General features: G+C 36.0%; 1 long non-coding RNA gene across 2 annotated transcripts; it reads left to right on the plus strand.

Moving 5' to 3' along the window:
* The first annotated feature begins 8,558 nt into the window (after positions 1 to 8,558).
* On the plus strand, positions 8,559 to 10,052 carry LOC149691623 (uncharacterized). Of its 2 annotated transcripts, XR_016383547.1 has the most exons (5): positions 8,559 to 8,909; positions 8,983 to 9,038; positions 9,187 to 9,393; positions 9,456 to 9,583; positions 9,666 to 10,052. It is a non-coding gene; the product is annotated as an uncharacterized LOC149691623 (long non-coding RNA). The 2 variants fall into 2 exon arrangements; XR_016383546.1 differs by having other exon boundaries at positions 9,187 to 9,583.
* Positions 10,053 to 11,478: the final 1,426 nt, after the last annotated feature.

The following is an 11,478-nucleotide window of genomic DNA, read 5'->3' on the forward strand; positions in this document are numbered from 1 at the left end:
TATAGAGCCCCTCCCTCCAACACGTAACGAAAAGTTTAAATTATCTTATTGGCTCACTTAAACTACGTTTTGACGACGTTGCTGACAGGGACGGCGAAAAATACGTTAATTCCTTTTTACCTCTGTCGCTATGACCTGCCTCTTCTTTCATATCCCCCCTCCCTTTCCGGGGAAGGGGGTCCGGGACTTTGACGCGCGCCCAGATATTATTACTCTGTTCTCCATTCCTACTTCTAAAATTAAATCTATCCCTGGTGCAACCTTTGACGCAAACCAACCAGCTACTAAAATACTACAAGTAACAATACAAGTGGTAGAATATTTTGAGCCAAATTTCGTTGTTGCAAGGTAAGAAAAATCAAAAACAACGCTTTCCTTAGAGATTTGCTAAACCTTATCTAAACTTTTCCTTAGAGGAGAGAGAGGAAAAAAATAAGGCAAACTGAGTCATTAGAAGTTTAGACAGGCCCCGAAGAAGAGTAGAGGGGGGGGGGGGTGGAAACAGGCGTTAAATATGAGCCTGAAAACCAAAGGAAACAAAAAAGGAAGAGACAAATTGAAGCGGAAATCGGGGAAGTACCGTTTCCGTTTTCAAGGGAACTAACCCCTAAAAAATTCTAGTGAGGGAAAAGAAATCCGGGAGGAGAAAAAAATACGAAACAATAGATGAGTTTTGCCACTAGATCTCTGGTCGCTTTTTCTCCCCTTTTTTTCTGGTCTTCAGCTAGCGCTAGGGGTCACCAAGGCTTAGGGCATGGTTCGTACCACTTTTGGAAAACCGATTTCCCCAACTTACCCTGAATTTTACAGAAAAAATATATATTTACTAAAGTTCCCTGAGGTTTTGAATGAAAAAAAAATAATAATTATAAATTTCCTCGAGTCCCCCTGAATTTTTACAGAAAAAATTATAAATTTCCTTGAGCTCTCCAACTTCCCCTTTTTACAGAAAAATATAAATTTCATGAAGTTTCCTGAATTTTTCAAAAAAAAAATAATAATAATTATAAATTTCCTCGATATCCCCTTTTAACAGAAAGTTATATATCTCCTTGAGTTCTCCAACTTCCCCTAAATTTTACAGAAAATTAAAAATTTGCTCGAGTTCTCCAACTTCCCCTAAATTTTACAGAAAATTAAAAATTTGCTCGAGTTCTCCAACTTCCCGTAATTTTACAGAAAACTTTAAATCTCCTTGAGTTCTCCAACTTCCTTTGAATTTTACAGAAAAAATGAAAATTTCAAGAACTTCCCTTGAATTTTTCAAAATAAAAATTATAAATTTCCTCGAGTTCCCCTGAATTTTACGAAAAATTAAAAATCTCCTTGAGTTCTCCAACTTCCCCTGAATTTTACAGAAAATTATAAATTTCTCTTTTAGTCAACAATTTATATCCCTGGAACTTCCAGGTTCTCCTGCAAGTTTTTACGAACCCTGTAAGGGTCTTCCCAACCAACGTACAAACCCGTGACTGAGTGAAGCGGCAATCAATTTTCCCCAACTTCAAAATAGTCTCTGAGATATCTTTTGTTTCCTCGGGTCTTTTCTTTTCTAGACAGGGGCGTGGCGAAAACTGTCCGGGAAACACCTTATCCATTTATATCGTAACAGCAAAAGGCTTAACGGATTCCTCTTCGTAGCTAGCTAGCTATTAAGGTCCTTAGTTCTTCGATTTCGGCTTAAAATAAAACCATTTTTGAAAAATGTTTTCCTTACCACTTCCCGAATTTTGGTGGGACAAACAAAAGATACGGGGGTCATAGGTCGTAAGCCAAGATCAGGAACGCGTATGCCTACGTGAAGACGTTAATAAACAACTAAAACACTAGCTGAACATTTTGAAGTATGGCTTCTTCAATCAAAAAAACTAACGCCACTGACTTATTTTTTGAAACATTCAGGGATTGCGTTACAATACATAATTTTCAGACTTCGAGAATTGATACCACTTACATCAGGAGACCAGGCTTCTTGGTGCTGCACATTGTCCATCAATTAGCCTGGTCTCCTGATGTAAATGGTATCAATCCTCCTAGTCTGAATACTTTTTATATTTTTGGTTCTTAATTAATTTAGTTAGAGTAAATGAAATTGCGTTTGCCTGACATTTGTGACTCTGGTGCAATTCAACCGCTATCTACAACAATTAACAGACTAAAAATCTTGTATAATTCTGTGTTCGATTCAGTAATTATCATTCAATTCCAAACCTGAATGATGCAGGAGATTCTCTAACAACAAATTACTGGCAACCATACCCTGAAGCGCATGCGCAGTTAAAGTTAACAAACGGGAGAGGGAGGAAATTTCTCCAGCCCTTTATAGTACACATCACTATCTATAAAATAAAAAAAAACGTTTCAATTTACTTAACATTCGATATTTTTCATCAATACGAAGATATTTCAGTATTTACCATGAAGTAAAAACGAAAACAAGAACATTTTAGAAGAAGAAAAAATGTATATGCATGCATCTACAAAAGTGTCTTTTCTAGACGGATTTCGTTATTTTACAGACACGTCGATTAGTATTCCATTTCAAATAGAAGAAGTATCCTTTCTTACGCCATAGAAAAGCCTTTCCCTGAATCTATACAGGGTGCTTCAAAAAAGGGACGGTTATTATAGGACTTAAGTACACACAGTGGGATGGTTCTATGGGAAATGCTCAATTTTGAGTCAAAAATGTAACTTTTATGAGCGATTTTTCCACAAAGGTACACCCAAGACAAGTAATGATAATTGCAGTGTTTTATGGATGACCCCTTACATATAAGTTATAAACTGAAAGACAATGCGCTAATTTAATTAAGGGGTCATACATAAAGCATTTTAAGATATCAACTAGGGCAAAAAAATAATAGAAATAATACATTTTCGGCTCAGAATCGATTTCCCATAGAAACAATTAACCATCCCACTGTACTTCGGTGTCCTATAATTACCCTGGTTTTTTGGAACACCCTGTACAGCTTTCACGTTGTTTCCATCTCTAAACAATCTATTTTTTCCACCAACCATTCTAAGATACGTTAAGCAAAAAACCCCATATAACTTGTCCATTTTCCCTAATACAAAAACAAACTATTTTCCAGTATAAATTTCAGTGACAAGAAATACTGTCCCTATCCCCGTACCTTAGCATGGGTTTGTAAAAGCTAAAACGGAAGATTTCAATCCATTTCGAAAAAGAAAAACTCGAATCCCATGCAAGTGAGGAAGCGGAGCTTCGACCCTGAAAAAATTGGAAGAAAAGTCCCAAACTAAACCGTTTCGAACGATTGACTATAGCCTAGACAACGGGGGACCTTACAGAGCGGAAAAAAAGAAAATACGTTTTTTCGGAAAGGGATAGTAAGCACTAAAAAGTTCTTTCACTTTTCTGCCAATATTCGCTCATGCGCATAGCTCGATTTTTGGCAAAGTGGGATTGGAAAGGAAACCTTGGTCCCAACAGATCACACTTATTTCGATTGTCGCTGCAACACTCGTGAAATCAGATCTTTCTAACTTTTTAAGCGAGTTATCGCAAGAGATAACTATCGTCTAAAGGGTTGGTGCCAGCCTCGTGCGTTCTATGAGTGCGCGATATCCAAAAAGGTGATTAGTCTTAGGTGTCATCAAACCTTGAACCAAAAGCGGCTGATGTCTCGCGAATTCCCCTCGTGCTAATAAAACAAAAAACCAGGTGGTCAAATTAAAATTTGACCGTTTTTAATTTTCACGAGAGTGATAACTTAGCAAAAGGGTTAAGCTGGTCGAATGGCCGATATGTTATCGCTTGCTTTATAACTAAAGACGGTAAAATTTTAATCTGACCTATTTGTTTTTGATTAGCACGATCCGGTGGTATGTGTACAACAAAGACGGTGGAAAAGGCTTGAACGTTACCAGTCCTGCACCAAAATTGGTCCGTATTTTATGAAGCCAAATCTTTGTTGGCCACATACCAATCAATGTTTCGTCTTAAGACAACAAAGTGGTCAGCACACCATGGTCTATTTCGAGAATTAAACACCAGAGTCATCACTCTGACATTTATTTACAAAATTCATTTCGAGTTGTTTTAAATATTTACAAAAAAAAAACCCAAAAAATTCGGGCCTAACATATTCAATATACGCCTGCGCAGAAGGTATTTCGCCTAAGCCTAAATACTTGAATAGGAAATAAGGTTAATACCATCCAGGGAGAACGAAGAAGAGAGGGAGAGAAGAAAAAAACCATTTTAATAAATTCTAGAAAAACCATTTGAAATCTCGCGATTCTATTAAACTGGGAGCGTTTATAACGAGCCATTCTCTAAAGGATTTGACCCGTTTTTGTTATTTTCTTTCTCTCCATCTTTTAGGAGTTTATAGGGAAAAAAGGAAAATGGGGATTTTTTACCCTATAGGTTTAGGTGGAACTACAAAATCTTCTTTCCCTATGGGGGAAAAATAAAAGACGTCCCAGGTCCCTGTATGGGACTTCCGGTCAATTGGAACGGCTAGGGAAAAAAACGGGGGAGCTAGCCCTTCTGATTTCCGCTCGCTTTCTCCCGTTCGCTTCTAAAAACCTCACTTCCAAATCGTAGCCAGATGAATTCATTTAATTTCAGTATGAATATTGTCAGATAATCCCGTGCATCTAAACGGCAAAAACCTATCCAGGGTTCAGACGAAATTTTTATATTGAAAATCCCCGACTTCCCAAGCTTATCTCCCTAGGCCTTGAAGGAGAGAGGGATGGAGTGGTAACCCCCATTTCTATAACGTTGCGTCTGTTCCCCACCTACCGAAAGGCACCGAAATCCTCCCAGCATTCTCAGCGTTTAGGTATATCCGTACAGTAAGGAATCGTAAAGGACCCCGCCCCCAACCCGGTGTCTTAAAAATAAAACTAGTTCTCATAAAAATACAATGGCGCTACTCTCCGCAGCACTTAACAATCGCCTATCGTAGTGTAGGAGAGCGCGCTAGGCACTCTGGGAGAGTTCCATTGCCGAATATCAGTCACGATCATACCGCTCCATCTTATCTCTTTTCTCCCTGGTAAAAATCTTGTTCGTCTTTTGCCCCGTTTTTCTTTCAAAATGTAAAGAAATTAGTTGGGTAAAGGGGTTTAAAACCATACCACGTGATTAGAGTAAAAAAAAAACAGGTTGGAGCTAGCGAGAGAAAACCCCAGTACACAATTTTCATAAACTTAATAAATCAATTCAATTCCATTGGTAAGAATCTTGTAGAATCGAAGAGTATGTCTATCTATAGCCTTAAAAGACAATGATGGCAAACTATAGGGTAAAGTATAGATAGATTTTATTTTATTTTTTTCTTCCCCCCATTTAAGAAACAGTGCGGGAATCGAAAAGGCATGCAGCTGGAAAAACGATTTCTTGACGTCCGAAACAAGCCACCGAAACAATGTTTCGAAAAGCGAAGTCAATCGGGCGTTACCTCATCGCTATTCCCTCAGCAACCCCATCCGACGTACCCCACGCACCAGCCAAACAAATGGCCAAAGATTTAGTTTTTCCCCTTCGTATAAGAGAACCCCAATCAACCCGAAAGAACAGTGGGACTGACTTCTAGGGTTAGTAGTTACTAAAGTCTTAGGAAACCCGAGATAGTCCTTCCGATATCGTAGGGGTTTTAAATGGTAAAAGATTTAGTTCCTGGCCAAAACTGCATCAACCCAAGAGTACATTGGACCGAATTCTAGACCAGTACTTAACTATACAGTCTCCAGAAACCATGAAGAGTTACTTCTTCGACATGGTAGGGTATGTCCTATATCTTCGGTAGAACTTCTCCTCTTATATATATGTGATAAGCAATTGAAAATAAAAAAATATCGGTAAAAAAACCCTTTCTTAATGACTTATTGGGTTAAATCGTTCAAATTAATGAGATAAATTTCCGGAGAGCTCCAAGTAATGGCTCCGAGGATTTAGAAAGAATTACCTAATTGTCAATTAACGTTTAAAAGAGAGAGAAAAAGGAGAAAGGGGTCATTGACCTTTGAGGTTTTGTTAAGACTAACAATATCTTTCCTGTGACGTCATAGTTTTTTGTCCCGCGTAGATTACTCTATTTCACGACAAGAAATATAAGAAACGTTTCCGTCGTCTGCTTAAACGTTGATTAATCAACATAATTTCAAGGTCACCGGGGAAAATATTTGAAAAATAGAATACTTAAGGTGTAGCAAAATGCAAAAGGGTAAGCTAATAAATCGCAATATTGTTTTCGAACCTAATTGATTAACTAATATTATTTCAAGGTCGCCTTAATGAAATTTCAAGGTCAGAATAGTTACGTAGGGAAGTAAAATGAAAAATAAAATTAAATACCGAACAAAATTGAATAAAACATGTCGAGAAAGCGTCGATATGAAGTGTTATTTCTTTTTTTTTTTTTTGAAATATATAGATTCAGGTGATGTCGTACCCTATATACAGGGTGTTTCTAAAAGGTTTGTCAGCAATTAAGGTTAAGGGCAGTCAGTGTTATTTGGTCGAAAATGTTTTATTTCAATTTGCTGTCGTCAACTTTCAAAATGAATAATAGCACCAATGTAATGTGGGTCAAAGCTTTACAGGGGCTCATAGAGAATATATGGAGGAGCTTCAGCCTGTAAGGCGGCTTCCCATTTGCTTTAAAAAATAAATACACAGGGTTTTCAATTACTGATTGAATTGTTTTACGGATGACCCCTTAAATTTAATTAAGAAAATGATTTAGACAATGATTTCTCATAATTTTTGATGGACCTTTCGGAAACCCCCTGTACAAGAAGGATATTTTTACGGAAGGATGTTACAAGTGGTGTATAGCAACGCCTGTCGTCTGGCCCGGGGATAAAAAGTCGCCTAAGCCTTTTCCTGAGAAAATATTGTGTCTCTATTTTTATACCGAAGCATTTTTTGTACACTTTAACCACACTGACACGGTACGGTCCGTCTGTCCGAACTTTTAAAGCCGTGGAAAAGTGCTGAAGTTCTTTGGGTGTGTTTGAAAGAAGTCATAACTTTGGTAATTTAAAACATTTTGGGGTCATAGGTCAAATTATCCTCTATTGAACGATCCTTGGAAGGGGGACATGGCTTAAGGATGTCATAGGTCAAATTATCCTTTATTGAACGCCCCCAAAATTATTGTGATGAGATTATATCAAATAAAAAGGTTTAAGAAAACATACATTTGTCCTTTTGGGGTTTTCCTGAAAATTTAGCCTTTTTGTAAAGGTCAAACCTCGGATAATTTAAAAGGTACGTTCAAACACCTTAGGGATGTCAAAGGTCAAATTGTCCTCTAACCAACGATGCAAAATACTTGGGGTTAAAAGTAAACTGGAGTTTAAAAATTTGCGTTTTCAAAAACATTAAAAATAAATATAGGTCAAATAAGCGAATTCAAGCATTTTGATTTTTCAGGGATTGGTGATTTAAATTGCGTAACGTTTCAAGGGCTTAAGATCTTTTGTGAATCTTGTTTTAAATGAAAATAACAATTTCGCTAGCGGCATTTCCCAACCTTCCAACTTCAACAACAAGAAAAAAAATAATATAAAAACTTACTGAATTATGGATGAGAAGATAAGATCTAGTTGAAATAAGCCTTGAGTTCTTTTTTCTTTTTCTTGATCATTTCGTTTCTTCAAGACGGTGATCAATCTCTCTCTCTCTCGCTTCCTTCCCATCATGCACTTCGTACCCTTTTTTTGCCTTTCACCCACTCATTACGCAAAAAGTCTTTCTACGTTTTTGAAATTTTTTCGGCAAACAGTTACATCACGGAGACCAAAGTTTCAAGTATCGATTTCCATATTTGTTATTTCTTGAAAAGACTAAGATTTGGCTGATTTTTCGCAAAACGTAACAACGCCATCTGAAGTCAGCAAAAAATATAAAGAAATATGATTAGAAACGCAATTATTTTGAATTAAAAATAATTAGTTACTATAAATATTCCCATAATAAGCCTTGGTTTATGGTTTAATGATTTTAAAATATCAAATATTGTGCAAATCAATCGATTGAACTTTGAACTATAGTAAATGACTTACTATACCTAGTATTAAGCTTTGTAACTTCAAATATCTATAACGAGTACAATATTTTACGTAATTTAATATTAATTACGATTAAACTCATTAATTAAATTTCTAGATTTTTAAAGTTAACCCTAAATCGAAGTTTTTTTTTGGAAATAATCGATGGAAATCGATATACTATACGAGCAAAGCTACACCTGGTTAGGCCTAATATATAAACTTAATTTAAGTATAACTCAATAATTAATAACAATTAAACTAAAATTAAACATTAAAACTCACCCCGAAAATATTAAAATTAGTAAAAATAAGAATAAGAATAAGAAAAAGAAAATAAATTCCGTTTCAAGCATGAAAACCCCAGTTAAACCAACAAAAAAATTACTAAAACTAATTTCAAATTTTTATTACTACTTTATCTCACGTGATCTGACTTTTGACCTTGACAAATTAAAAAAAACCAATCCCATAAAATCACGTGCCAAAAGATCTTTCAGCAGCCGCCGTATTCTGCAGGCTTAGCCTTCCGCGCCCACTTGGATTCTCGTCGCTCATTGGTATGTAAAGGAACTGGATTCTGGCTTCTTATTGGCGGCTTAGGTTTCGACTTTCAAGACGAAATTGAATTGCGGATGTCCACCAAATTTGAAATACGGTTTTTCGATGGGTAAATCGTTCAGCGTCATCAACCGGTTAACTCACCGGTGCTTTTGCTTTAGTTTCTAATGCTGAACGTAGCAGACTACACTTCATCATTGTTAGAGGTGGAACTTAGAGGCGACTTGGGTACACCGGTACGGTTAATATTTTGCTAAGTACGGATGCCTATTTGAAGAAGAGCGATTTACTTAAATCGTCGCATTGGACGGGTATGCTTTTATTTTATCAATTGCAAATTATCTGTGACAATATAGTTGAATAAAAGTAAACGTTCATTTATAGTGTAAGACGTTTCAGCTCGTGATCGAAAATTATTTCAACCAAGGCTTAGGTGTTATGTAAGTTTAATCATTAATGTGACTTCATTTATCGTTCTGCGTCGTTAGTAAATAACATGAGCATTGAATGAGCCAACTGACCATTATTAAAGCCTTTTAACTCTCATAATAATTATATAATTAATGCAATATAGAATATTAATTATAGTATATAATAACATCCTACTGATATGCTGAAGTGGGTTCACTCAAGGGTAATGAGACAAAAACGTCATTCAGTATAAACATTCAAAGTATCACAGCCCCATAGGCAATCCTACCCCTATGGGATATAATTGGCTGTACGTGTGATATAATCAAAGAAAGAAATTATGATAGATGGGTTTAAAAGTAAATGTTGCAGTACGTTCAAATGGTAAATATGGTTACTGAAGTGTCTAACAATGTAAATTTGAATAAGTTTTTGTTGTGCTAAAGATTTGGGATAAAACAGTGGTTTAATTGACAGTGTCACGCGAATGGGCTACTACAGTCAATATTGATGACGTCCACGTTTCAATCTATAATACAAACTTGAAATTGTTATAATTAACATCAAATATCATGTATTTACCACTTTATTTCGAAAATATTACAAAAATTTAATAAATGTTTAAGGCTACACAAAATTTTGATCTTAATATATAGGATTTGCACATATGGAGGAATCATACCATTTACACCAGGAGGACAGAAACCTTTCTCTTTTTGTCCTCCATGCAGCCCGGCCTTCTGGTGTAAGTTTCATTAATGCTCCATTTGTGTAAACTATCTATATACAGGATTTGCTGCTACTTAATGTTACCTCAAATGAAGTAACATCAGCCTGCTTGTGTAAAAGATAAGAGACAATATTTGAAGGTACATTTGGATGTAAAATGTTATAAATAAGCAATTATATGACAACGGCAAACATTTGCTCTCTTGTCATGGGAGTAGCGACAACGTTTCTTCATAAACTGGTCAAAATAAAGCTATATGTTCTGAGATATCGTTCTGTATAAATTTATTATAATTATAATTTTGGTAGAAAGCATGAATAAAACTGATTGAAGCCGACATATTACAAGAAGCTTCCTGTTTCGACTTTTTCGTTTGCCTAATAGGGTAATGGCAGTTCTCTGCCTTCGACTGTATTAGCTCAATGGGGAAATAACATGGGCTGCCACTAGTCTATTGACCATTTAGGCAAATCTTAGAATTAAGTGATAGTAGAGTGTAAGTTTGCCTAATATAGAAGTGTGTCGTCTTTATATGTGAAACTGGAGAAGCTACAACGTCAGTTAAATCGTTAGTTGAAAAGCCAAAATAAGTTGAACGCAATCAATAAGATACGTTTCATTGAAGGTTATACCATAGAGTGTGCGACACTATCGAAACAGGGTGAAGTCTTAATGGTGTCCTTTCGTTCGAGCATTTACATGTCGAATGTCATTCATGTAATTGGTAATCTTCACGATATGTATCACTTATTATTGGTACAAGTACTTGTAATGATATTCGATCGAGGTACTCGATACCAACAATTAGTACTCATCCAGGACTAACAGAAATTAGAAATGCCAACCCGGGAATTATAACCGAAAATCTATTGTTTTAGGCTAATTCAACTTACAGCAGCGTTATTACGCTCGTTTTTCTCAGCATATTACTTGGTGACATGATACATTCTACCCGTGAACTGGAATGGTATATCAGAACAGTTATTTCTTCAATTTCTGTGCATTGCAATCTCTCTTTCATGAAGACAAATAGGCTGTCCAAAGACTAACCAGTGTATTGCGCACAATATATCTTAGATAGTCTTGCATGGTTCAGCTACACACGCCCCTTTCAATGATAAAACACCTCTGCTACAAGGTTTTTGACGACCAGAATTAACCCCTGTTACAATGCTATATTTTAGTAAAGATTGTGAAGTTATATTATTAAAATGTAAAATTATACTTCGTCTACCATAAAGTACACTATCGTTACACATTAAATACTTGAATTAACTTCCATTCCAGAGTCATGTTACCGAGATACAGTACACTAACCCTAAACATGTGGGAATTGGGGAAAATAGTCTGCCATTTGCAAGGGACGAGTTTACGTTTCGCCGACTTACAATAATCACTCGCAAAACTTAGTTATTTAAAATGAAAAACTTAAAACTTTATTCCAAAAAAAAAAGGTATTCTCCTTCTAGCGACTTGTCCGAGCCAAAGCTAAATCTTATCTCTTTTTTCAATTCTCTCGCTCGGACCTCGCCTCTATCTCCTCCTTACAAATTCTCTTTCTTTTTTCCCCCAAAAAGGGTTTTTTCAAAAAAACACGTGAACAAACAAAATACAGGCTTTTCACCTTTTACAACGACATTTGCTACAAAAAAAAGAGTTCAAGTTTCTCTATAATCCTTTGCAGGTGGATTTTTGGGTGATTTTCCATTCCACCTCTTACACATTTGAAGGTTCACGAA

Source organism: Phalangium opilio, unplaced genomic scaffold (assembly GCF_054372755.1).
Source record: "Phalangium opilio isolate 3A_F unplaced genomic scaffold, DU_Popi_V2 ptg000025l_1, whole genome shotgun sequence".
NCBI classification, from domain to species: Eukaryota; Metazoa; Arthropoda; class Arachnida; order Opiliones; family Phalangiidae; genus Phalangium; species Phalangium opilio.